The sequence below is a fragment of the Brienomyrus brachyistius genome, chromosome 1 (genome assembly GCF_023856365.1).
Source record: "Brienomyrus brachyistius isolate T26 chromosome 1, BBRACH_0.4, whole genome shotgun sequence".
NCBI lineage: Eukaryota > Metazoa > Chordata > Actinopteri > Osteoglossiformes > Mormyridae > Brienomyrus > Brienomyrus brachyistius.
Window position 1 is genome coordinate 28,207,537 of NC_064533.1, and position 26,286 is coordinate 28,233,822.

Sequence of the window (26,286 nt, forward strand, 5' to 3'; positions counted from 1 at the left end):
CATCTATTTATGATACATATGCATTTACATATATATACATATTTATAAGATACATGTTTTACACATCCTCCACCCAGACAGATCCTTCCATGCATGAGCCTTATTTTCTCTCATTCACCGCTCTCTCCAGCCTGGACATTTCTAATCTACTCACCCATCGGCCCACCACTCGTGTCATGGATCCTATCCCTTCCCATCTTATCCAGGCCATCTCTCCTACCTCTACCCCTGCACTTACCCACTTAATTAACACATCCATTTTGATTGGCACATTCCTTGCCGCATTTAAGCAGGCTTGGGTAACACCGCTTCTTAAAAACCCTCACTCAGTTCTTCATGGATTGAGAACAATCAGCCAGTCTCCCTCCTCTCATTCTTGTCCTAAACTCTTGAACATGCTACCCTCAGTCAAATCACTGACTTTCTTGCTAAGAACAATCTCTAGGGCCCTCTCCATTCTGGTTTTAAACCTGGTCTCTTGATTGGGACTGCCGTCCTTGCTGTTGTGCATCCCAGTCATCTACAGTACTAGACAACGCTGCAACTTTTGACACAGTTAATCACCAAATCCTTCTGGTCACCCTTTCTCAACTTGGCACCAGAGAGACTGCCCAGCACTGGTTTGACTCACACCTGTCAGACAGAACATTCCAACTGTTTTAGGGTACAGAGGTGTCTAAGGCACTTCACATAACACCCAGTGTTCCATACAGCTCTGTACTTGGTCCTCTCCTTTTCTTTCTTTACATATCTAGGTCAGATGATCCAGTCTCACGGCTTTTCCTACCACTACTACACCTACGGCATGCAGATCTACCTGATGACACCACAGTGTCTGGTCAGATCTCTGCATGCTTGGCTGCCATTGCATCTTGGATGAGAGACCATCATGTCCAGCTTGACATCTACTGTATAATGCAGCTGGTGAGGATGCTCTTGATTGTACCCTCCCGCTCATTCTACCGGGGTACAATCGAGAACGTCTTCACCAGCTGCATCTCTGTGAAGTATAGAGGCTGCACTGCCTCCGGTAGGAAATCCCTGAAAAGCATAGTGGATACAGCCAGAAAGGTCATCAGTACCCTGCTGCCTTCCCTGAAGGACATATTCCACACCCTCCTCACCCACAGAGCCATCAGCATTGCCGACGACTCCTCTCACCCCTTACACTCCCTCTTCAGCCTCCTCCCCTCAGGGAGAAGGTACCAGAGCCTCCAGGTTCGCTCCACAACACTGTCCAACAGCTTCAGGCACCAAGCTGTCAGGAAGCTGAACGCTGTCCACTACCACACCCCCCCTTGCCCCCTGCCCCTGGACGATAACTAGTCACTACCTACCAAGGTACTACCTGCCAACTGTCTTTTTTGCACTCAAAAGCTGCTCTAGATCACTGTGACTGGTTTTAATGCTGTTCGCAGTACTGACTGTATATTGTATATTGTACTGTATAGTGTATGGAGGTTTGCTTATTTATTATTTATTATCGTATTTATCTTACGTCTTATATCTTTATCCTTTATACTTTTTTTATACTGTATTACAAAGGTGAACGAGGAACAGCATTTTGATTCCCTTGTATGTTATGAACATATAAGGAATTGACGAAAAAAAGCATTTTTGATTTGATGTGGTTTGATTTGATAAGCTTAACCCTAACCCTAACACTTTTTGTCTCTTCACTGGCTCTCTCTTGGCACTCACATTAAGTTCAAGACCTTGGTGCTGCCTTATAGGTCCATTAGTAGACAGGCACCCATCACCATCCAAAGGCTCCTCACAACCTACAGTATATGCCATGTCTCCCACTTCGGTCAGCAAACCACATTGCCTCTTGAAGCTCTATTCACTACATTTGAAGTGTCACTCCAGTTGATTCTCTTGTGTGGATCCTTGATTGTGGAATGAGCTGCTGAACCATGTCCGGTCAACAGATACCCTCTCCACCTCCATGAAACACCTTAAGACCCATCTGTTCCATTAATCTTATACAGGAAGGGCCATTCGGTACAGTATGTAGATTTTCACTACTACTCCCTAATCCATCCATCCATCCATTTTCCAAACCGCTTATCCTACTGGGTCGCAATGGGCACGAGGCAGGGAACAACCCAGGATGGCGGGCCAGCCCATCGCAGGGCACACTCACACACCATTCACTCACACATGCACTCCTACGGGCAATTTAGCAGCTCCAATTAGCCTCAGCATGTTTTTGGACTGTGGGGGGAAACTGGAGTACCCGGAGGAAACCCCACGACGACATGGGGAGAACATGCAAACTCCACACACATGTAACCCAGGCGGAGACTCGAACCTGGATTCCAGAGGTGTGAGGCAACAGTGCTAACCACTGCACCACCATGCCACCCCAACTCCCTAATTAGATTACTAGAGGACTGATATATTATGGCTGATTTAAGACATGGGTCAGCACTGACCCATCTAACATAAGAGATAGGAACAGAAAACTAACATGGGACAAAGAATACGTATTGGTTTCGATAATCCCACATCAGTAATAAAATCAAAGTTCTGTTTTAATATAAATATATATAAACTTATCACAGGGGCGGCATGGTGGTGCAAATATTTAATTTGAGATGTCTGCACATGTAACAGTTCTTACCTTGTACATGTGACGTTCTTATTTTGTAAATAGTCTGCTTTTATATTTAACCGTGTAAATACACTTTTGACATAGCTAATTTTAGGTTTATAATGGAATAATATTGTTTTGCCGTTAGATTTCCTTTGTGAGTCTGACAGTGTGAGTCATGCCAGATGCTTGAGATTTGGCAACTCTGAAAACTTATATTTTTTGTTTTACCTGAGTTGATTTATCTAACAATTAACTGTTACATACTTTATACAGTTGTTAAAAAGTGGACATTTCAACGAACATTAAATCACCTGAAAGAGAGGAGAGTTGCTTTTTGGCTCTATACACTAATGGAATTATAGCCTTGAGGAAATTATTTTGATGTTGAAAATGCTAAAATAAAATGGTAGCACTTCCTGCTACTGATAGCCATTGAGAAGTGTGTTTTCAATATTTGGAACTTTTTTTCTTGATAATGGATATAAATCCCTGATACTATTATTGGTCTTTTTCTTTGAACATACAGTATTTGAGAATTTCATGTGAAATATTTAACAGCGAACAACAGCAACTAAACATGTTAAAAATATTTATTTTAATATTTTTATTTTAATTTTCAGAGCGCAGGCCTAGTGGCATTATAGCCTATGCACTTTTTCTTTGAGGGGATATTATTTTTTCACTAATGGCACTGCTGATATCACAATACTCAGTTTCCGGGTAAATAAACATATGTTTGTATTTCAAATAAGAGTGAAATCTGTGTATTTGTGTACTTCACAGTCAGACCTTAATACCATTCCATAACTTTGGTTTCATTTCATCTTAGTGAACATAATGACTTTCAGAAATCGAAGGGAAACTTTAAACATTACACTTCGCACTTTTAATTTTAGTCGACTAAACTGTAGTTTTAGTCGACTGTAGTCTTATGATATTTAGTCAAATAAAACTAGACTAAAACTAAAATAATTTAGATGACTAAATTTTGACAAACAAAATAACATTTTAGTCTAAAAATTATGACTAAAACTAAATAGATATTTGCTTTCAAGACTAACACTGCTTGGAACAACAATATGTAACCCAAGATTGTATGGGGAGCTCATCAGGTGCGGTAACCTTCCCAACTGAGCCAGTATTCTGGATTAACCAATGAAACAACAGTACCAACACCCTGGATTTACCCACAATACAACCACACCTACCCCTGGACTTACCCACAATGCAACCACACCACACCTACCCCTGGACTTACCCAAGATACAACCACACCACACCTACCGTTGGACTTACCCATGATACAATCACACCAAACCTACCCCTGGACTTACCCAAGATACAATCACACCAAACCTACCCCTGGACTTACCCACAATACAACCACACCACACCTACCCCTGGACTTACCTATGATACAATCACACCAAACCTACCCCTGGACTTACCCACAATACAATCACACCACACTTACCCCTGGACTTACCCATGATATGTTATCACACCAAACCTACCCCTGGACTTACCCACAATGCAACCACACCACACCTACCCCTGGATTTACCCACGATACAACCACACCACACCTACCCCTGGACTTACCCACGATACAAAAAACACCACACCTACCCCTTGACTTACCCATGATACAATCACACCAAACCTACCCCTGGACTTACCCAAGATACAATCACACCAAACCTACCCCTGGACTTACCCACAATGCAACCACACCACACCTACCCCTGGATTTACCCACAATACAAAAAACACCACACCTACCCCTTGACTTACCCATGATACAATCACACCAAACCTACCCCTGGACTTACCCAAGATACAATCACACCAAACCTACCCCTGGACTTACCCAAGATACAACCACACCACACCTACCCTTGGACTTACCCAAGATACAACCACACCACATCTACCCCAGGACTTACCCATGATACAATCACACCAAACCTACCCCTGGACTTACCCATGATACGTTATCACACCAAACCTACCCCTGGACTTACCCAAGATACAATCACACCAAACCTACCACTGGATTTACCCACAATGCAACCACACTACACCTACCCCTGGACCTACCCACGATACAATCACACCAAACCTACCCCTGGACTTACCCACAATACAATCACACCACACCTTCCCCTGGACTTACCCATGATACGTTATCACCGAATTAGTGTCAACTCTGGGACCCCACTCCACTTCTTTATTTGCCCATTGTTAAGCATTATTTCCTCATAAATGTCAGCTTCTCCTAGCTGATTCTCATGAAAGATCCATTGTGTGCATGTTTATTCTGATATTCCATCACAACTCAGTGCACAAGGCGCTGTGTTAATGACTGATGATCCTGCAACTTGACATAAGGACAAACACCAATGGATAGAAGTAAAGAATTTTGGGCTGTCCTACACAACTAGTCATACCCAGTTCTCCAGCTCCTGGCCGAATGCCACACACAGCAACATGAAAACATAAAAGCTACTGAAAGCTGGAAAATTCTGCCTTTCACACTTTTCCTTTAAGAAATCTTCACAGTGCTTGCCTGCCAGTACTACTCGTCATTTTAGCAATAAGATTCATACGAACAGAAGAGCCACATCTCACATCAAAGTGCTTTGTCTTCTGTGAAGATGCACAGCACTGACAGGCTTCTAATGAGGGAGTTCAAATCTGAAGTAAACATCCCTTATAATAATATCATCGTTAGCAACGGAGGAGGGAACTGAAGCCTTGGCTAATGCAAAAAAGACACAAATTTTGACCTTTTACGTGAAAGTAATAATATTTTATGCTATTTTACAGACCCTGCCTCGTGCCCATTGCTTCCGGGATAGGCTCCAAGACCCCCCGCGACCCAGTAGGATAAGCGGTTTGGAAAATGTATAGATGGATGGATGCTCTTTTACACATCCAGATATTTTGCTGAAACACTGAGGTGTGAGAATTGATTGACACCTCACATAAAGGCCATTTTGCCAGTGTAAAACTGTATTATGCAGCACAATGTCGTCGCGGGTGCGATGTAGGTTGTGGTTTGGCAATCCAGTGGTTCGTTGCACTTCAGGCTTTGGTTTCACTCACTGCACCTGGCCTGGGTGTGTCTAAATCTCTCAAACAAGGGCAGAATGATAATTAATGCCTCCATGTATAATGCTTACGGCTGGATAGGATTATTGTTATAAATTAAACATAGAAATAATTCTTAAAATGTGCTCTTTAATTACATACATTCGTTTTCTACATAGTCACCAGAGAACTGCATACACTTTTGTCATCGATGAACTAGTTTTGGGAAGCTGTCATGTCACTTTGCTCTCAGCATCTTCATTAGACACGTAGCAATGTCCATGAAGGTATTCTTTCCACATGTTATCATTTTTACTCTTTTTTTCATTCTCATTAGCTGGTGTCAGGTTTCCAAGGCTAGGGATCTGTGCAGCCAATCGGATGGTTGCCGGTTCAAATTCCATGAATAGCAGTGATTCTACTTTGTTAGGCCCTCAAGCTTCAATTGCTTCATTCTGGGTATGACGTTAATCTACATCCAGCCCTGCAAGTAGGTCCTCCAATTTACAGGGAAAATCCGTGGGTTGGTAGCAGGATTGGCACTTCACCCACCGGAAAAAACTTCATACTGTTACATTCCATTTGAACTAGTGTGGTGCCGGACTCAGATTCTCATTGCTGAGGTGGTTTGTCGTGTGGTGGGTGCAGCAACATGCTGCATCGGAGTACACTGCTTATCTCCGCTCTCTCCGTTAGCATCCACAAACGCTGCTCCTCCCCTCATTGTCTATAGTTGCTCTTCCATCAGGTTTTGTGCTTCATTCCTGCACTGCTTGGGTGCCAATGGCTCTGATGCTTTGCCAAAAAAAAAAGTTCAAAATATTACTCCAAATATCTTTTCAACATTTTCCTTTAATTACTTTGCTGTAACAACCTGGCGTGTATCCTCGTCTATTCTGGTGGCCAAAAAGTGGATTTCTCTACAAGTGCATGGTGCCGTTTTTCCCCTTCAAATTAAAAGCCCAACAAGCACAATATACTTATTTAGGTAGATATATGTAAAAAAAATCAATACAAAGAGTTGTAAATATACATTTATTTAGCTAAAATTGTTTTTATTCCACCGCGACGGTATGGAAAATGGATGGATGGATGTTTTTATTTTCATTTCATTATATTGGACGTAGTGTTTGAGGGAACGGAGCACAGGCAGCTCTAAGCCAGAGGTCCCAGAGCTGAACTCCAGCACAAATTAAGCACTGGGTTCCTGACTCGCTGTGACCTTGCGCTGATAATCGGTCATGAAAGATGTATGGCACATTGCAGCGATACGCCTGGTACAGAAATAACCTCCCATAAAAATGGAGGGGATCTTTATCGTCTCTCACTCACCAGCATGAATACAACCACATTTTAACATGAATTTGCATTCAGCAGATGATCTTTGGGAAATGCAGATGACCTACACACTGGCATGTCCTCCTCATATCTGTGCAAGAACAGTCGATTATCTTAAGCTGGCTTAATTAACCCTCTTCTTCTCTCTGTGGTGCTTTATTCCAATCAGTTTTTGTGCCTAATTCATCATAGGAGAACATTGGGTCTTGTTCATATTGTCATATGTGGCAGAAAGCATGTATATCTAGTAGTGAACTACAGACAGTATAGCAGCGAAATTATGATCCTAAATTGCTCCTCTTGTAGCGAAAGCGCCTGTCTATTTACGACGAGGCTGACAGTCGTACAATACACTTCAAGACACATAGCGATATCTGCCCTTCAGTGATTGAGGTCTTTGACTAACCATCAGTTATTTTCCATAAAACATTACAGTACTGAAGTGCTTCTAAAACACCTCGTACTAATCATGCCGTATCTTTAAATGAGGGTGGGGTGTTTTTCATTAGCATGGGTCCTCTGGGAGATGTTGGAGTTCACGGTGATTCTGAAGGAGTGAAGACTGTGACAATTCAGCCTGCCAAGACACGATGACCCAAATCTTCTTTTTTTGGAGTGGGGGGCGGTTACATCCTGGGACATATTCCATCTGAAGGAGTCATTGGTGAAAGCATCACACTCTTATATCCAGAGGCTGCTAGAAACCACTTCCTGTTTACCCAGAGGGAGACATTGTAGTCTCACTCCAGCATGACAAAAAAACGCCTACTCAGTACCACAGTGCATAAGCAATTAATATATTGTTTCTCTTTAAAAAGCAAAATATGACTGTTTTAACCTTGCATATATTTTTATTTGTTCCACATATGAAAGATTTACTACTTAATTTTTTTTTCCACGAGAAAACTCTTCCAAATTATGGAAAGATGCACCCTGTCAACTTTGACATTGAGGTCCATCCATCCATATTCCACATCACTTTCTATTTCATCTAGGATATCTGATTTACCTAAGGCAGCATTTCTTAATCCAGTATTTGGGGATCCCCAGGATGTCCACATTTTGGCTCCCACATCACCTCCGAACACACCTGTACCAGATATCCGGTGTTCTTAATTCTTTGGTTTGTTCTTGATTGTTTGGTTCAGGTGTACTGGGAGCTGGGAGTGAGCTAAGATGTGGACTGATTGGGGGTCGCCCCGGGACTAGGCTGAGAAACACTGGTCTAAGGTAATCGATGGTGGGCTGTTGTCCACTGTGCCAAAAAATGTTAGGCTCACAGAAAAATCTGCCAAAAATAGTATGACAACAACATCACAGCGCATTTATCACTAAATAAATGGATCACCTTTATTCCAGCTCATCAGCCAGAAGGATAGTGTGCGTGGGAGAATGGGCAGCTGGGTCTGAGGCGTCAGAGAGAAAGAAAGCAGATGTGACCTGAGATTAAGCCAAAGATCTCCAGCTACAATTGTTCCAGAGACTCGCTGTGAAGAGGTCTCAGGATACGCTTACTTAGGTTTCCCTGATGTGGCTAACAATGCTAACAGCCAATGATGACTATGATGTTATGCTCAGATAGCTATAGAATGTAGCGACACTTAAAATATTCATTTATTCAAATGCATTCAGTCTTCCCTCAGATTTCATAATACTTTTACTGATTTAAAAAAATGCAAAAGTATAAATGTAGAACTTTAAATGTATGGGTGTAAAATTCAGTGCTTAATCAAATATCTCAACACTTGCTCTTTCATCATGTGTTCATCCTTCGCAAAGGATAAACCCCTTTGTGTGGCACTCATAAGATTTTTATTGTATAGACTTGGTACAGTAACGTAACACATATTGTAGACCTGCAAAAGCATGTCAATGTGTTTCTTGCAATATGCTATTTAAGGTCTGCATGTATCTTTGTGGTGTATCCAGTATCTCTTCATACTGGGCGAAATTATTGTAACCAGCTTTAGGTTAAGTTCATTGGGTGTCGGACTTCAGCAATGGTGTCCTAACCGCGGTCCTATTCTCGATTTTCATGGATAGGATGTCAATGTATAGCAAAATTATGAACAGGGTCTGGAACCCTCTGTCATTGAGCTGTGATTTTTTGGCATTTACTGGAACAGGTACAGAAGATGGAACAGTGGAGAGATAGACAGCTCAGAAGATGGGTGAAAGAGTATTGAATTCAGAGTTTGTTCTGACTTAACACACATACTGCGGAAAAAAAAACCGAAAAAGACAATCTAGTTTTTGATTGGCCTACTTGTGAAAGAAAAAGGACTAGTGACACTGACCACAGGGTTTATATAAAACCTGAAATGGCCACATCCACTCTGTATTCAAAGCATAAATATATATGCACATATATAATCCATCTATTTTCTATACCGGTTTGTCCTACGCAGGGTCATTGGGATCCAGAGCCTATCCTGGAAGCTATGGGCACAAGTTAGAGAATAGCCCAGGATGGGGCACCAACCCCATGCAGGGCACATGCACCATTAAAATCTATGGGCAATGTCCATCCATCCAATTTCTCAAACCGCTTGTCCTATTCAGGGTCATGGAGGTGTCCAGAACCAATCCCAGCGGCTACAGCCGCAAGGCAAGGGACAACCTAGGATGGCACACTAACCCATCTCAGGGCACACTCACACGCCATTCACTCACACGCCATTCACTCACACGCCATTCACTCACACATTACACACCTATGGGCAACCTGGTAGCTCCAATAAATCGTAGCATGTTGGTTTATTTTTCCCTTAGTACCTGGAGGAAGCCCAGTGATTACATGAGAACCTGAAAACTCCACACATGTAGAGCCAGAGGAGTGAGGCACCAATAAAACAGTGCCCCAGCATACCGCCTTATACACGTACATACATACATACATACATACATACACAAAATCACAGTGTCAAAAATTTGTCTCCAAGGTCTATGCACGGTCTATGCTAGGTCTATGCATGACCAGTCATTTTTAAATGCATGGCTGCAGTGGTGACGACTTGCTTGGCAGACTTGGAGTATTCATTTGTGCAATATTGCAATGATACAGGCACTTTCCTACATTCCGTGATGACATTCATCTGATGACATGTGCATCGTTTTGTTGGTATTTATTTACTTACGAGGGTAGAAACAAGTTACGCACTTAAATATTTCTATGTCTAATGCTGCAGACCTTGGTTACCTTTGGTTCAAACTATACAGTCATTGAAATAAACAAAAGCGACCTTCTGCTACAGGCCCATGCAGAAGCACCTCCCTACATGGCTGAAGCGAGGAGTTACAAACCCGGCAAATATTAGCTATTCTAATTATTTGCAAATATTTTCAAGTTCATAGAGGTAATTAAGCATGCAGTTTGCAGTTATTATTTGGATGAAAGAGTCAACATGCTGTTCAGTGTGATTTACAACAGACATTTTAACCTGCTGAACGAAGATAATAGAATAAATCTTCATTATGTTTTTAATTCTGATGTCTGTTATTGAATTTGATATGCCACGCAATAACTATCAGATTAATGGTAAGTTATGGTTGGGCTCAATCAGTAGCATTGCTGTCTCACACCTCTTGGGGTTGGGGGATTGGTGTGTGTGTGTGTGTGTGTGTGTGTGGTGTTCACATGTTCTCCCTATGTTCCATGAGTTTTTCTCTGGATTCTCAGGTTTCAATTCACAGGCCAAACACATGCAGATATGTCTAACTGGTATCTTTAAGTTACCCACAGTGTTTGCTTACAGTGCATGTACCCAGTGATGTATTGCCACCCCACACAGTGTGCACCCCAGCGCTGTGCTGCCTGGGATAGGCTCCAGGTGACCCAGACCAGGTGGTGAGAACATGGATGGATGATTCTGGATGTAGCTCTACACGCAATATGAAATGGTGGAAAGTGAGACCAACCGATTCTGCATTAGAGAAATCCAAGCCGAACCTCTCCGCAGTTACCGTTTTTAGCTTCCCGTCACTTAATTAATTCCATTGCAGTAACTGACCTGAACATGTTTGGCACGTTTCCTTGATAGAAATCACGTAATTTGACGTACAGTTTACAACTATACATGCTTATAGTACTTTACAGGCATGCATTCTACTAAAAAATACGTCTATTAATCACCAAAATCAATGTATCACAGATATAGTGAAATGACGGTTACAAAAAGGTGCAAGCGAAATATGTGTTGGTTTTTCAAACGTGGATACAGAAAGACTTTTAAACATTAATCAGAAAATGGCCTTCTCAAAAACATTATTTCCTGCACTGTGTCGTGTTATATAGTAGATGTTTTATGCGTTAGTTCTGTATCAGCGGCCATGTCAAGAAAAATGCATCCCCATCTTTATTATATGAAAAAAAATGCATTCCTAGTCATTGGAACAAAAGGCACAAATCCTTAAAAAGCTAAGTTGTTAATCAGATATTCATACCGCGTTTTATCTTTCAGACAGTCCTTAAGGACGCTGCATTCGTACAGCGCTTTAAAAAGACCGGCTAAAACATAAATCAACGCATGGTTGCATCTCGCCAAAATCAAGGGCAGTGAAGCGCCCTCTTGGTCCCGGCCATATATGCGCCGATGAGTGGGATGCGCGCTCCTTTCCGTGCGGCGGTGGGAGATGCGAGGAGCGCTGCTCACTGCACTGCCTTGGTAGCACCGGCGAGCGCATACAGCACCTAACAAACCGCTATTCAAGCAGATCGCGCTTCATCTCGTTTGCCGAAAAACGGTGAGTCTCTAGCTATTTTTTTACTAATACGTTATTTCATAATTTTTGCTCAAAATCAGCTAATTTCTTAATTATGGTCTCTTAGACTTTCCAATATAACCCTATTTGGTATAGACGGCTATAACAAAAAATGGCATAAATGAGGTTTATTTGCATACAGGTGTATAGGTAGAATTATATTATCTAAAGAGAACTATGCTTGTGTATATTTGTATTTATTTAATTACATGGAATTCAGAATGGTAATAGTTATCACAGCCTTACATGCAGATATAAAATTGATGCGGACGCACAATCAAAAAGCTCAACTTCCGTCCAGAAATGCAAGACTTTAATTCGTGTAATACATCGAAATATCTAGTTTAGATGACTGTGGATGGAGAAAATATTCAGATTCAGAGATAACTGCACAGCTCTCCTTCAGGCGAAGCGCTGAACTATTATTAACGATATTCTGAGAGAAAAATGGATAGATGATATAAAGCTGAATTTCGACATTGTGTGTATTTAAAAATCAATTAATGTCTCAGGTCTGCTTTTTTGGGCTTATCGAGCAAAAATTAATATTAGACATAGTCATTTGTTTTTTTTTCCTATATGATTACTCTCGAATCTCCTCCCAGATTTATTCATGGTAATAATTCTTAAACTTTACAGGAAACGCAAACGACAAAACGATGCCATTGTTTGAAATCTATAATGTAGACATTATGCTGTCCATGTGCATTAAGCGGTCGAGAGGAAGCATGATTCATTTTAAAACAGGTATTATATAACGTGGAGATCATAAGTGTCTTTCCATTGGTTTATTGTCGTTATTATTTTTAAATATCTTAATTAAAATATAACGTTTAATACTGGAGCGATGAAAAGCGCTCACACCTGGCACTCGTCCTGTTATTACACATCCATCCATCCACCCACCGCACGTCCGCACCGGCAATGAATGGGGCTCGCCAGCGTGCCGGAGCCTTTGTTCGGCCACTGCACATGCGCAGTCGGAGAAGGGTGTGGGAGAGTCATGTATTTCATTACATTACAGACGGAGGCAACGGTACTCTATTGTCCCTTGATCATTCGATAAGAAAGCCAATTTTAAGCAATCAGCGCTTTCATTGAGCAATGCATACGTTACATGTTAAGTACGCGCATCGTCTAAAAACCCGGATTTTGTAAACGCATAATGGTAAAAATTAGGTCATGCAGTCCACCACATGAGGAGTACTACGTTAATTTCACAATGCAGTAAATGAATTCTGCGGCAGTTCAGATTCGCATCTGAGGTTATGCTTAACGGCCATCCTGCCTCCCGAAAGTCCCAGTAATATGGTTGCCAAGATGCGAGAACCTTGGCTTTAAATCTGCAGGAAGCTAGCACGAACAAGCTCCCGTATTACAATTCTTTGGCTGGGATGTGAAGTCAAAGCGTGGTCATCGGTGGGGCGGAACTGCAGTTTTAGGTACTTGCGTGTCCCTTTAAGAAACCGCCGCCTTTTTAGTAGCGTGAGTAAGGAAGCCGGCGTTTTAATTTCATTAAGCTGCTGCAGCAGCATAGATGAGTCTTTTAAATGCCGAATTAGGACACAGACTCTGAGCATTGTTTGGGGAAAAATGTCTGCGAAAGGATAATAAATAAACAAATAACTGTGTTGTATATAATTAGTTTAAATAGGGTGTTACACCCAAGTAGAAGGCTTACTCCCCCTTTCATAAAACCGTATTGTCGTTCCTGGTAATAATAAAAGGTAGAAGTTTCGCCGACGATGGTGGTCTGGAGCGGAACAGTGAGATCGCAACCATCCGCATCCATAGGACAACCGCCCCCCAGACCGAAAGCGCACGCGGAAAGTGTCAAGTATGAACTAGGCGTAATGCACTCCGTGCCCCAGTATGACTTCTCTTGTAATCTTATGCTGAGACAGATCCAAAGATGTAATTAATGAAGGATGAATGGGAAAAATGATCAAATGCCATTGGACAGTTAGTTACTGAAATGGACGTTTGGCAGATTGATTTGGCATCAGTCTAAATGAAGCTGAGGCAGGCAAATCGACAAAAGTGGGTACAAGATTTTATCCGTCTTATTTTAGCTGTTCCATAATGCATAGCGAAAAACAAGAAGATATAAGTGGATTAGACTGTAGTTCCAGAACCGTCAAGATAACTGTGACGAGTCTGTTGAAGGAAAGGAGATCACTTACTATCTTTGCTTCTCAAAGTGATGGATGTAGTTCATTTTATGGAAACTACTCCACTGTTGCTTCTTATTGAGGAAGTGGAGTGTCAGATAGCACAGTGTACATGCTGACAGAAAGCCACTCGAATGACATTTATTATTCGAAACAAACAGAAAAGCCCATTGTGCCTCTTTGTAGTATTTGGGTCCCTGCCATGTTTTTCCAAGAATCTACATTCCCTCGATGGAAGAGTTCAAGCTAACTAAAGGTTGTTTTAGAGATTTTCCTCACAAGTGCTCCCAGTACGTCTGAGTTACAGGAGAGTACATGAGGACATAGTAACTGGCTAGCTGTCTGTTGGCTCCCTGAAAGACTGACCTGAGGGTTTCCTGGTCATAGCTCATTTAACACAGCGCCGTTAACTTTTAAAGGTCATGACCTTTTATGCAGACAAGGACCATCAGGAAATTAACAGCACAGCGAAGTGACTCTGAACAGTGAGCGATCGACCAGGAGGCAGGAGAAAAACAATAATCCAGCTGTAGGCTACTAACAAGATCCAAGATTCTGTTAATGTGTTCAGTCATATCAATCGATGCCAGAGTTAGAACCTACTTGGCTGTCCACAGTGTAAATGAAACTCTGACTATATAGCTTTATGACAACAAACCTGCATGTTAATTGCCGATCTTTATTAGAGGGAGGGGTGTCTTTGGCCTGGGATGCTGTACCTGTGATCGGAAGGTTGCTGGTCCAGATCCCAAGTTCGGCCGAGTGATTTCATGGTTCTATCCCCCGATTGCAGACTGTGAATTCACAAAAATGAATGGTTGTCACTTTGGGTAGAAGCATCCGCTAAATAAGTAAAATGTATAAGCAAAGGGAGCGAACGCCATATGATTAGATGTGTGTTTTCTTTAGATGTGTGGCGTATAACATAATACATTAATGCTGCTTTTTAATAGGATTATGTCCTGGGTCCTTGTTTGACCTCCATTTTGTTTGCTGTTTTACAAAGCTAAGCCCTAATCAGACAAATAGTTTGCTTGGCAGTGATTAATGTCTGATAGAGCAGCTCAGCCTTGGGGCTGATTAAGGATCCATTCCTCCAGTACTACGCTATTCCAACGGAACCTTCTTCCGCATTTTCAGGTTTTGTTGGAACAGTATGTTAATCTACAGAAGTCCCCCAAGAGACCTGTCATCCAGTCCATATGACAAGTGTTTGGAATTTAAATCCTTGTGAACTTAATAGTCCATCATTTATTGATAAATGGATATAATCCTTGGGGCCGACAAGAAATCTGTCCTCAGCGTGAAATGAAAAACAAGCCTCTTGACTCTTTTGTGTCCGCAATTATATTTTCAAGGTTGAGTAGCGTGCAAAGCAATGAAGACGACAAGGGGAAGAGAAGTTAATCACGGTACTTTAAACTCATCTGGAATGCAATGGAAAATTAGGCGTCATCCTTATAATGGGTGACGTACGAAATATTTTCCTGTAAATATAATTCACATAGAAGCAATATAACAAGAATCATTCATTAGCTGGAGAACCTCATGGGTGTTCTTTGTGGTGGAAATAACATGCATTAATCAAACTTATTAGCATAATTGTTGCAATTCATATAAATTATAAAAAATAATTCCATGCGGCGAGGCAGAACGGGGACCTTCTAATGCTTTTCCCTTCAATGTCAACCTGTCTTTCTGTAACCGGACAGCTGACCAGCCAAAAAATAATAAATCGGCAGCTTGAGCCCCATTGGATCACTATGTGCATTTGTCCTCTGACGTGTCTAGTGGAGCTCTCTGGAAAAAGAAACACAGAAAGCAGCCAAACTGAAATGCCATTGCTTCCCCTCGCACTGGCCAGCGTTTCGCTCTGTCTGTGAGGTCACCCTCCATGGCTGTGGGCTTTTAGAATACCTGTAAGAGTGTGACCATGCTCAAAAATGGCCGCCAATATCCTTGGGGAACAGTTCAAACATACACCCTCCCTGGACTGGCACGGAAACCGTTTGTAATCGGACTTAATCAATATTGCGTACGCAATAGCAAGTGTGGCCATTATTTTTCACATAGTGATACCAGGATTTATTGTTACATTATAACATAAACTGAGATGGTCTCATTCCATCACAGGGCACAAACAGGTGTTTCTCAACCCAATCCCGGGGACACTAGGACAGGACACATTTTACTCCCTCCCAGAAAACCTGAACCACACAATCAAGAACAAATCAAAGATCAAGAACAATAAATACCTGGTTTAGATGCACTGGGAGCTGGGAGTGAGCAAAAAAACTGGACTGTCTGGGGGTCTCTGAGGACTGGGCTGACAGGAGAGAAAGTGAGAGACACCAGTTCACCTAAACCGTAGAAATGAAACTTGACAGCCACAAATCTCTAAGGCTATGGGGAACATTGAAGTTACAAAATATCACTTCTCTGCTTTTAATATTTATACCGTATTGCTGTTGATTCCCACTCAGTGACACTTTTTTCAGGAGTGAGTTAAAGATTTGCACAATTAGTCTGTGTATTGACCAAATAATAAAATAAAATAATAGTATTAAGACAAGTGTATAATCACAGAAGTTCGGCAAATACATATATTCTGTTCAGTAAAAGACAGCTATTGGGCAAATGACACCTATGTCCAAAAAATAGATTTTTACTTAACAAACACTTACAGTTTAATTTACTGGTGCATTGATCTGTGAGTGGTGGTGACCAGCAATATGCTGCTGTCTGACTTACTAACACATGGACGGGGATTGACTCAATGTTCCAGCTCTGTTTCAAAGATCAATAAAAGCTCAAGATCATAGTCCAAAGCTTTAATCAGACTGCGATTTAATTCTCTCATTATCACTAGGAAGTCTATTATTCCTGTGTTGTTAATGGTGGCAGTTAATTGCAAGCATCACACTCTGAAACATTCTACTTAAAATCTGCAGCATGAATTGAATTGAATTTATTTGTGCACAGGAGTAAAGGGAAGTGTGTCATACGCACACACACATATATTTTAAAAGTGATGTGATTGTTGGTGCCAGATCGTTCCAGCATCTCAGGCATAACTGCTTTTTAACATACTACAGTCTTTGTAGTTTACAGACAATGGTCAGATGAACAAAACCACCCAGCTGGGGGCATTTCTGTGGATGCCAGAGGTGGAGATTTCAGGTCCAGAGAGTACAAATCCAGACCAGGATTTTATTTCAACCGGCCAGTTGAGCACTCTGTGACTGTAACTCTTTATGCTTGACTGGTTAGTTGAAACAAAATCCCGGTCTGGATTTGTACTCTCTGGACCTGAAATCTCCACCTCTGGTGGATGCAACACTTTTTAATGAGAGAGGTCGGGTTAAAATGGTCAGACTCATTAAAGCTGACAGGATGCCCGCGAGTCAGCAGACAACAGCTCAGTACAACACGGAGAGCAGAATAGCTGTATAATAACCATGTGAGTTGCAGATTAGTCATGTTATTTTGATGAAGTAGAAGACATGGAGAGCAGTACACTGCTAGCAGGCAGAACGTATTGTACTCCTTGGAGCCTGTTCCTGCCGTGTGCATTATATACCAACACACATTCTAAGTCATCCATCTCTTTTACCATGGGAGGTAAGTCAGCGTCATTGGTAGAGGTTATGTGGAGACACCTACTGAACAGGTCTGGCATTACTGCATCTTCTTGTAGAGTGCATCTAGTCAAATTACACTTTCTAATTTTGTCTCCATATTTTGAGATTCATATCTGTCCTTGCTCTATACAGACTGACTGCATGATAAATATTCATAATGTTATGACTGAGCAATTTTTAAATTATTTTTCCTGACACTATTTTAATTTTTTTGAATGCAAATGTATATGATAATAATTGCTCTTACAATAGCTAAATATGTTCAACTCAGTCAGTTTTTTAATACTACACTTGACATATCTCATGTGGAGATAAAGTTCTCATCAGCATATTATTGAAATTGCTCATATATAAAAATGTTCTTTACCTGCCCCAAGCCAAAAGTATATTCCAGGTTAAAATTGCTACCGGCCAATCAGTCCTTTAGTTTAAAGGCATTAAAGAAATTTACGGTTCATGCCAATCAGAAGTTCGACTAAATATTTCAGATTTCCGCAGTCAGTCAACTGAACTGGAAGCCAATTTCAATATTAGTGAACTTTACTGAATCACCGAGAGAGCTGATTGTTGCATTTGCATTTCTTAAATCAAACTTGCTTGAACTCTGATTCATACAGGGGACACCGAGACAGACGTGAAATGAAAATAAGATCAGTTTCAATAACTCACAAGGATTAATAAGAAGACTATAGTGCATCAGTGAAGCAACAGCAAAACAGACCCCTTAACGAGGAACACCAAAAGGAGAAATCCGAAAGATAGCGATTACTACCTAGCTGTAATGCCATAAACTTGCAACAGTATGAAACATCGAGGCCAAAACTTCATAGCTCATGAGTGTCAGGGCTGTAGTATTTGAGCTTTCAGCCAACAATACCATGTAGGCCAGAAATCTGTAATTCCCCAGGGGTTAGGGTAGGGTGGTCAGTGGGTAGCTTGGCCATTTGCATGAGATTTGAGCAGTGACCTAGAAAAGGGATTTTTTTTTCTCTCTCTCCCACTTTGCAAATTCATTTCTCTTATCATTCTCTGTTACTGCAGTGTGACTATTTTCTTTCATAGGTCAAGAACGGCATTAATAAACTGGATAAGTAACCAGACAAGCTGAAATCCTGGAGGAGCGTTTAAGATTTGCCCTTAAGCTTCAAAATTACAATATGAATTATTTATCACCCTGGGCAAATGGGAAGGTGTCACATGAGGGTAATGTGTGTGTAAATAGCCCACGACAGAACAATTTGTTAACCAAATCAGATCTGTGTTTGAGTTTCTTTGATTTCTGATCATAGCAGATACTTTACTAAAATATTGAATTGTAGAAATTGGAGGAAGGGCAAAACATGAAATAGATCTGGAGGATATTAAAATGGTAATGAAGCGCTTTTGGTTATTGCCTTTATTTTCTTATCCATGAGTTGGATGCACAGGCTCCTGACATCTTACCTCTGTGTTTCTCTTGGAACTGGCATATGGACTTTTGTCAGAGGTCTCGACATTCCCAGTGAGCGAATTCTCGGATCGGGAGGCCTGTTCACTCTCCTCTCTGCTCCCCAGACGTATACCCTCATGTTATTTATACAACCTTAACAGTGTCTAAAATAAGAAATAGTATATATACATACATATACAAGACCTGCTCCTCTGCTCCATGCATTCCCAAACATATACCCTGAAAATCTATACAGATTTTACAGAAAGATTTTGTTTTACTGTATTCAGAATGTTTAAGAGTCTATTTTGGGGACTTGCACACCTCTTTCGGCAAATTATTTTGAATGTCTCTCATAAGATTTTAGTCACATTCACAGTTACTTTTGCTTTGCTTTTACTCGACTAGTTTGTGTACCAGTCTGCTTTGTTACTGAGTAGCTTTCTGTCCACCGATGTGCAGACTTAAAATAGCATTTGCAATTAGTCGGGATCTTTTTGCAGTTGTGCTTCTGATATACTGTATAGCATCAGTCTGCACTACACCGGTAGGGAGCTTTTAGGGAGCAAATATGTGGACTGTCTGGGGGGGTCCCCAAGGAGCAGGTTGAGAAACACTGCTCTTTACACACCCTGCAGTACTGCCTACATTACACCCAGAGTCATTCTTTATCAGGTCATTTTGCGTACAGCCTCAAAAAAATCTACATTTTTAAATCTCAGTTTAATCATGATTCTGCAGGCAGAAGGCTGTGCTGAGCAGCAGGTTGCTTCCAGGTTCACGATTTCTAAGACAGCAGTACAGAAGAATAAGGTGAAGCAGGAGACACTGGGAACGACCAGAAACCTGCCAGGTAAAGGGTGGAAGCAACTTTCTAACGCTAGAGATGACTGTTAACGTATCTGACAGATTCTCATGAATCAGAGGAGGCCATCAAGTGACCTTCAAAAGGATTGGGAAACATTAAGTGCAGGTGTGAAGTGCACAGCTAGGACAGTGTGTATCAGGCTCGTAGAAGCAGGACTGAAGTTCCATAAAGCAAGGAAGAAGCCCTTCATTAATGTGAAACAGAGAAGAACTAGACTGCAGTTTGCAAATATATATATATATATATATTATTCACAGATGCATAAACAGAAATGAGTGAAACAAAAAATTGTGCTGTGGTCTCTTAATTTTTTTCCTCGGCTGTATCTGCTCTGGTGTGTTTTCTAAAGTTCATCTCACAAAAATTAGGATCAATATACAGCAACGGATCTTGATGCTGTGGCCGGTCAGGCTCCTTCCACTGCACTTCCATGAATAATGAGAAACCATGACTTACGAGTTACGAGAAACCAGCAGGAAGCAGAGGAGAGTGATGGTAACAAACAAACAAAAGACATTTAGAACAAACTGCAAGTATGATGACCTTACCTTCATTTACATAGTGATAATTCCATGCATATTCATCTCTGGACATATATGTATTTGGGTCCATTCTTCATTTAAATATACTCTGCTGTCTATGTGAGTACGTGCTCATTTATAAATTTCATGGTAAATACTGCTACTGGAATGTTTCGCACATTATATAGATGAAAAATGTTAACACTGGTTAATTTACATTATGGTACTAATCTATCACTTACTTTCTTACTATCCATATTTACACTACCATCCTATCCATAAGATTGCCATTACTATGTCTAAACCAAGAATATATACTTTAAGTATTTAAGTATCAGTGACAAGCATATACAGGTATGTATTCAAATCGCATATTTTATATATAATATTTGCACAAGATGGAAATTATGCATGTTTGGAGCTACTTCGTTTTTATTAGGCTGTTGAATACATATATTTGTATATAGAATATAATATAGTAAAAAAATTAATTTTCTTAGTTATTATTTTTATGTAATAAATATACACATTTATTAATTAAGAAATGTTCCTATTAAAACCATGCATAAACTAAAATAATCTTGAAAATATAAATACTTCAAACAATACACGGATATGTTAAATGTGTTAGGTGTTAATTCTTGATTACAAGCAGTATATGAGCATTTGCATTGGGCACCAGTAAACTGGTTGTTTTCCTTTCCAGTTTTCCACCCCCGTTTACTGGTCTCCCAGTACTGTCTCTTAGACTGAATCATCTATAACACCTTCACCATGCAAACCTCAGAGTCTTAAGGGCTGAACTAATTTGCTTATATCCACTGAATACTTGTGTCAGAAATCATTGCAAGCAGCACAGCACTGGACACTGATGTGGCAATGTATCAAATGACAGGCAACAATACTCAGAAGTACCTGTCAGTACAAGTTTATTATATTCTCAGGCAGTAACTCCCTCCTTATTAGGGACATTAGTATTATTTACCTTTGATGCATAACTCCACTATATTTATCCGCTTTCCAATAGCTTATTCCAGTCAGGGCTGTGTTTAAGTGTTTGTCTATGTGTGATGGGTGTGGGGGGAGCTGGAATGTATCCCAGACACCAAAGGGCACAAGGCCGTGGGCCACCACAGGGCACATGCATGGGCACTATCATCCACTGTGGGCCAGTAGCCCACGCACAATTGAGAAAGCAGGGTCAGTGGGCCCCTGCAGCAGTTGTGGTTAAGGGCCTTGCTCAGGGGCCCAATAGTAAAATCACTCTGCAATCCACTGGAATTTGATATGGTGACCTCCTGACTATACACACAGAGTCCTAGCCTGCAGAGCCCCCCCTCCACTATCCAATAGCATATGGAATTGCCAACCACCCATCCATGCTGGAGCCCTTACCCTGGTCAGGGTTACAGAGAGGCCTGGAGCCTGTCCCAGGAACTGTAGAGCACATGGCGTAGATACACCTTGGGTGAGATGCCAGGCCAGTGCAGGGCACATGCACATATACTCATTGGGGCAGAAACCCAAACTCGGGAGGTGTGAGGCATCAGCGCCATCTACTGAGCCCGTAATAGAACTAAACCCATGATTGGGATTAATGCCATTAGCTGAAACTCTATTCTGTAGTTTCTTGTTAGCATTGTAATACTTCATATACAGTATAATAAACATACAATCAACAGAAAGCATCTACTTTTTATACTGTAAATGTGTTACAGGAGAACTCCGATGCATTGAGTAACACATAATGACTTGTTGCTCTAAGATATTTTTCAGTTCTTAGTGAAACACTGGCCATTTGAGGAAGGACTTATTCTGTTGGGGTCTTTTTGGAAACACTGTAATGAAACACCCCACAAGGTAAGATCTAAAGAATCCAAATAAAATAAACAGGAAAGTATGTACATATTCATCAGCATATAGAGAATGGTATTTTTCATTAAAACACACTTCTGGAGCAAGATCTACTGAGGCTTGAGTTTGCACCATGGGTGATTGGGTTAGCAAGTGCTCAGTAGGCTAGGATGCTGTATCTGATCAGAAGGTCACTGGTTCAAATCCCATGACTGACAGAGTGATTTCACAACTGTGCTCTTGAGTAAGGTCCTCCACCCCAACTGCTCTGGCTGAACCTACTTTCTCAAAAAATATTTGTCACTTTGGATAAAAGTGTCTGCTATGAAAAGTACAATGTGTTGTAATCTTTACCATACAATAATTATAATAAGGATATTCCTTACGGAGGGACATTTTCTTGCCTCATCACTGACCACATTAATCTTCCAGCTACCTTCTCAAATGATGGGAAAAATGCATAGCTGTCACCGCATTGCTTGTAAAACCAGCCCCCTACATGAGGAGGGATTGATATCCTGAGAGCCCAGAAGACAAATCCGACCATCTGTCCACAGATTCCTGGACTCCTGCAGCCAAAGCCCTAATTAACAGCTTGCTTGAGAAGCCCATAGTGTCTAGCAGAAGCCCACCACCCTGTAAATGTATTTGAACATTTGTCCATACATCTGTTCAAGGTAGGACTGTGGTGTACCTGATGTACGCAAAAATGTTGCATTTTTTGGCTGATTTGGCCTTTACACAATACTGATCTTTATTTCTAAGACGTGTTAAATATGTCCCTTTGAATCAGGGAGGGGTTTAATAATCTTGCCCATTAACCAGGAACCCAAAGGGTGTCAAAAGCAGACAGTATAATATGGCCTATTATAAATTTCCTCTTTGCTGAATCGCGTTTCTTTAGCCGTGAACTGTTCAGTTATTCCATTGGTTTTTTTGAAGCTGTTGTAATACTAGGTGGGCAGCTTCTACCTCCAACATTTCCAGCTCTTCCAGCACTTATCATAAAACTTTAGCTGTCTCAGTGTGGTCCTAAGAACATTTTTCCACCTATGATGTTCTCCCTCAAATTTCTGTGATGGAACCAGTGGAAGCTTGAATGCCCACTGGATACATTATATGGACAAAAGCATTGGGACACACCTATTAATCATTGAATTAAGATGTCTTATTCAGACCCATTGCCACAGGTGTATAATATCAAGCACCCAGCCATGCAGTCAGCTTTATAAGCATTTGCGAAAGAACGGGGTGGCATGATGGTTAGCAGTATTGCATCACACCTCGGGGACCAGGGTCCATGGCTGCATCTGTGTGGAGTTTGCATGTTTTCCTCATGTTATCATGGGGTTTCCTCCGGGTACTCCAGTTTCTCCCCCACAGTCAAAAAACATGCTGAGGCTGATTGGTGTTACCACATTGGTCATAGGTGTGCGTGAGAGAGAGAGAGAGAGAGAGAGAGAAAGAGAATGGTGAGTGTGCCCTGTGATGTTTCATGGATAGATGGATGTGAAAGAATGGGTCATTCTGAAGACCTCAGTAAATTCAAGCCTGGTACTGTCATAGGATGCCACCTTTGCAATAAGCCAGTTCATGAAATTTCACAGTATTGCAAAGTCAAATGTAAGTGATGTTATTGCAAAGTGGAGATGTTTAGGAGCAGCTGAAACTCAGCCACAAAGTGGCAAACCATGTAAAGTAGCGAGGTCACCAAGTGCTGAGGTGTGTAGTGTGTAAATGTCAAAATTGCTCTGTTGACTCAATAACTGCAGAGTTCCAAACTTCCTCTGGCATTAACCCCAGCACAAAACAAGTGCCAGGAGCTTCATGGAATGGGCTTCCATGGCCGAGCAGCTGCATGCAAGCCTTACATCACCAAGTGCAATGTGAAATGTTGGATGGAGTGGTGTAAAACACAGCATCACAGGACTCTATAGCAGTTGAAACGTGTTCTGTAGAGTGATGAATCACGCATTTCAGTCTGGCGGTCTGATGGATGACTCTGGGTTTGGCGGATGCCAGGAGAACGTTACCTGCCTGACTGCATTGTGCCAACTGTAAAGTTTGGTGGAGGAGGGATAATGGTGTGGGGCTGTTTTTTAAGGGTTGGGGTAAGCCCCTTAGTTCCAGTGAAAGGAACTCTTAATGCTTCAGCATGCCAAGACATCTTGTGGGAACAATTTGAGGAAAGCAAAGACATGGTTGGGAGAGTGTGATGTGGAAGAATTTGACTGGCCTGCACAGAGCCCTGACCTCAGTCCCATCAAATACCTGTGGGACATTGTAAACCAGGCCTTCACGTCCAACATCAATGTTTGACCTCACAAACGTTCTTCTGCATGAAAGGGGCAAATTTCCCACAGACACAATCCATAAACTTCTGGAAAGCTTTCCTAGAAGAGTGGCAGCTGTTAAAGCTGCAAAGGGAGGATAAAATCCATATTGGTGCCTATCAATTTAGAATAGGATGTTGTAAAAGTTCCTGATGTGTAATGGCCAGGTGTCCCTTTTATCTATATACTGCATAATTAGCCCTCAAGAAAATGTTTTTGGTTAGTCTATGATTTGACACCTTTAATGTGTCTTTAAGTTTGTTGTACAAATTTTACACCTAAATGAATACAGGTCTCCTTGTTCAAAGTAGAAACAAGTTACATTGCTTTTCAGGGAACGCTGTCTTCAATAATAGTCAATCCATTCAAAATAGTCAGGGTTTACTGCAGCATATAAAGATAAGCACAACACTCAGGAAGTCAAGCTCTTTTCTCTCACACATTGGCGAAGACTGGAGATATGTTTAAGTTTCAGGATATCTTAGCGGTAACCATGGATATTTTGGTTAGTCGAAGCAAGCATAGGCTTCATCCTGCCATGCTTCCGTGGCAATGTGTCCTACATCTTAATCCCGTTCCGTGGCAGGATAACTGGGATTCAGCTGGCAGGGACATTCGCCATATTTAATCCTGGCCAGTGAAATAACAGCAGTCAGACCCTCCCGGAAATCTCTGTAGACGATTAAGCACTCTTAGTCAAGCGTACTTTTCCAACAGAGTTCTGAGAGATCATCAAGACAATCCGATCATTCTGACGAGTACAGTATCTGATAGTGCGGTTCAATAGGCAAGGAATGCTGATAATATCTTGCGAAATTACTAGAACCAAATAAATTTAACACTCTGTAGTCACACAGTGACTATTGCCACAGATCCTCTATGTAGGATTGCGACAGTCATCCAGCAGCACCCCCTATATTAGCTAAATACGCTTCACATATAGCTTCAGTTTTCCTTCATGCTGTATGATTTATTTCAATACTTAATTACCACCACCATTTTTTGCCTTGATTAATTTTAATTTTGAAAAGAAAATATCCCATGGCAACATTTGAGAAAAAAATGTTTGAAGAATGCCCCTGTGAATAGAAATGAAAGGTAATGTATTAGTAATATATTGACTTCTACATTCAGTCTCAGTGTAACAGAAGCAATGCCCACTTACAGCAGGCTGCTGTTGTGTAAAGAAGCTATTTGCATTTATTCTCATCTTTTGAGCTCTGTAAGCCATTTCCTGGTGCAGCTTCTCCTTTAATGTGATGCCTGTAAAGCGATTCCTAATGACATACCAGATATTATACTGATTTCTGCACAATACACTGTAACGTCACTCAGTGAATCAGTATTTGCTGTCATCCTCAAAAAGATTTTTAGTCCATTTTGTTCTTAATAACGTTTATTTCTCTGTCCTGAGGACACTCATGTAGAGTATCGTGCAAAAGTCTTAGGCAGTCAAAGAAAAGTCTATTCATCTGGGTAGTAAGTGTATATTTCTTTAGAAAAAAAAACAATTTAACATTAGAGCATATGCAAATTAAGAGTAACACAACAAAGAGGGAAGTCTGGGTTTCCCTGCTGAGATGCTGCCCCCGCCACCCAACCTCGGATAAGCGGAAGATAATGGATGGATGGATGGATGGATGATGGATGGATGGATGGATGGATGGACGGACGGACG

General features: G+C 41.2%; 1 protein-coding gene across 1 annotated transcript in view; it reads left to right on the forward strand.

The window, feature by feature from the left end:
• The first annotated feature begins 11,572 nt into the window (after positions 1-11,572).
• Positions 11,573-26,286, forward strand: part of LOC125748709 (brain acid soluble protein 1 homolog) — a 30,780-nt gene continuing 16,066 nt past the window's right edge. The window contains exon 1 of the mRNA XM_049025207.1: positions 11,573-11,773. The gene's annotated coding sequence lies outside the window, so the exon portion shown is untranslated. The remainder of the gene's footprint in view (positions 11,774-26,286) is intronic.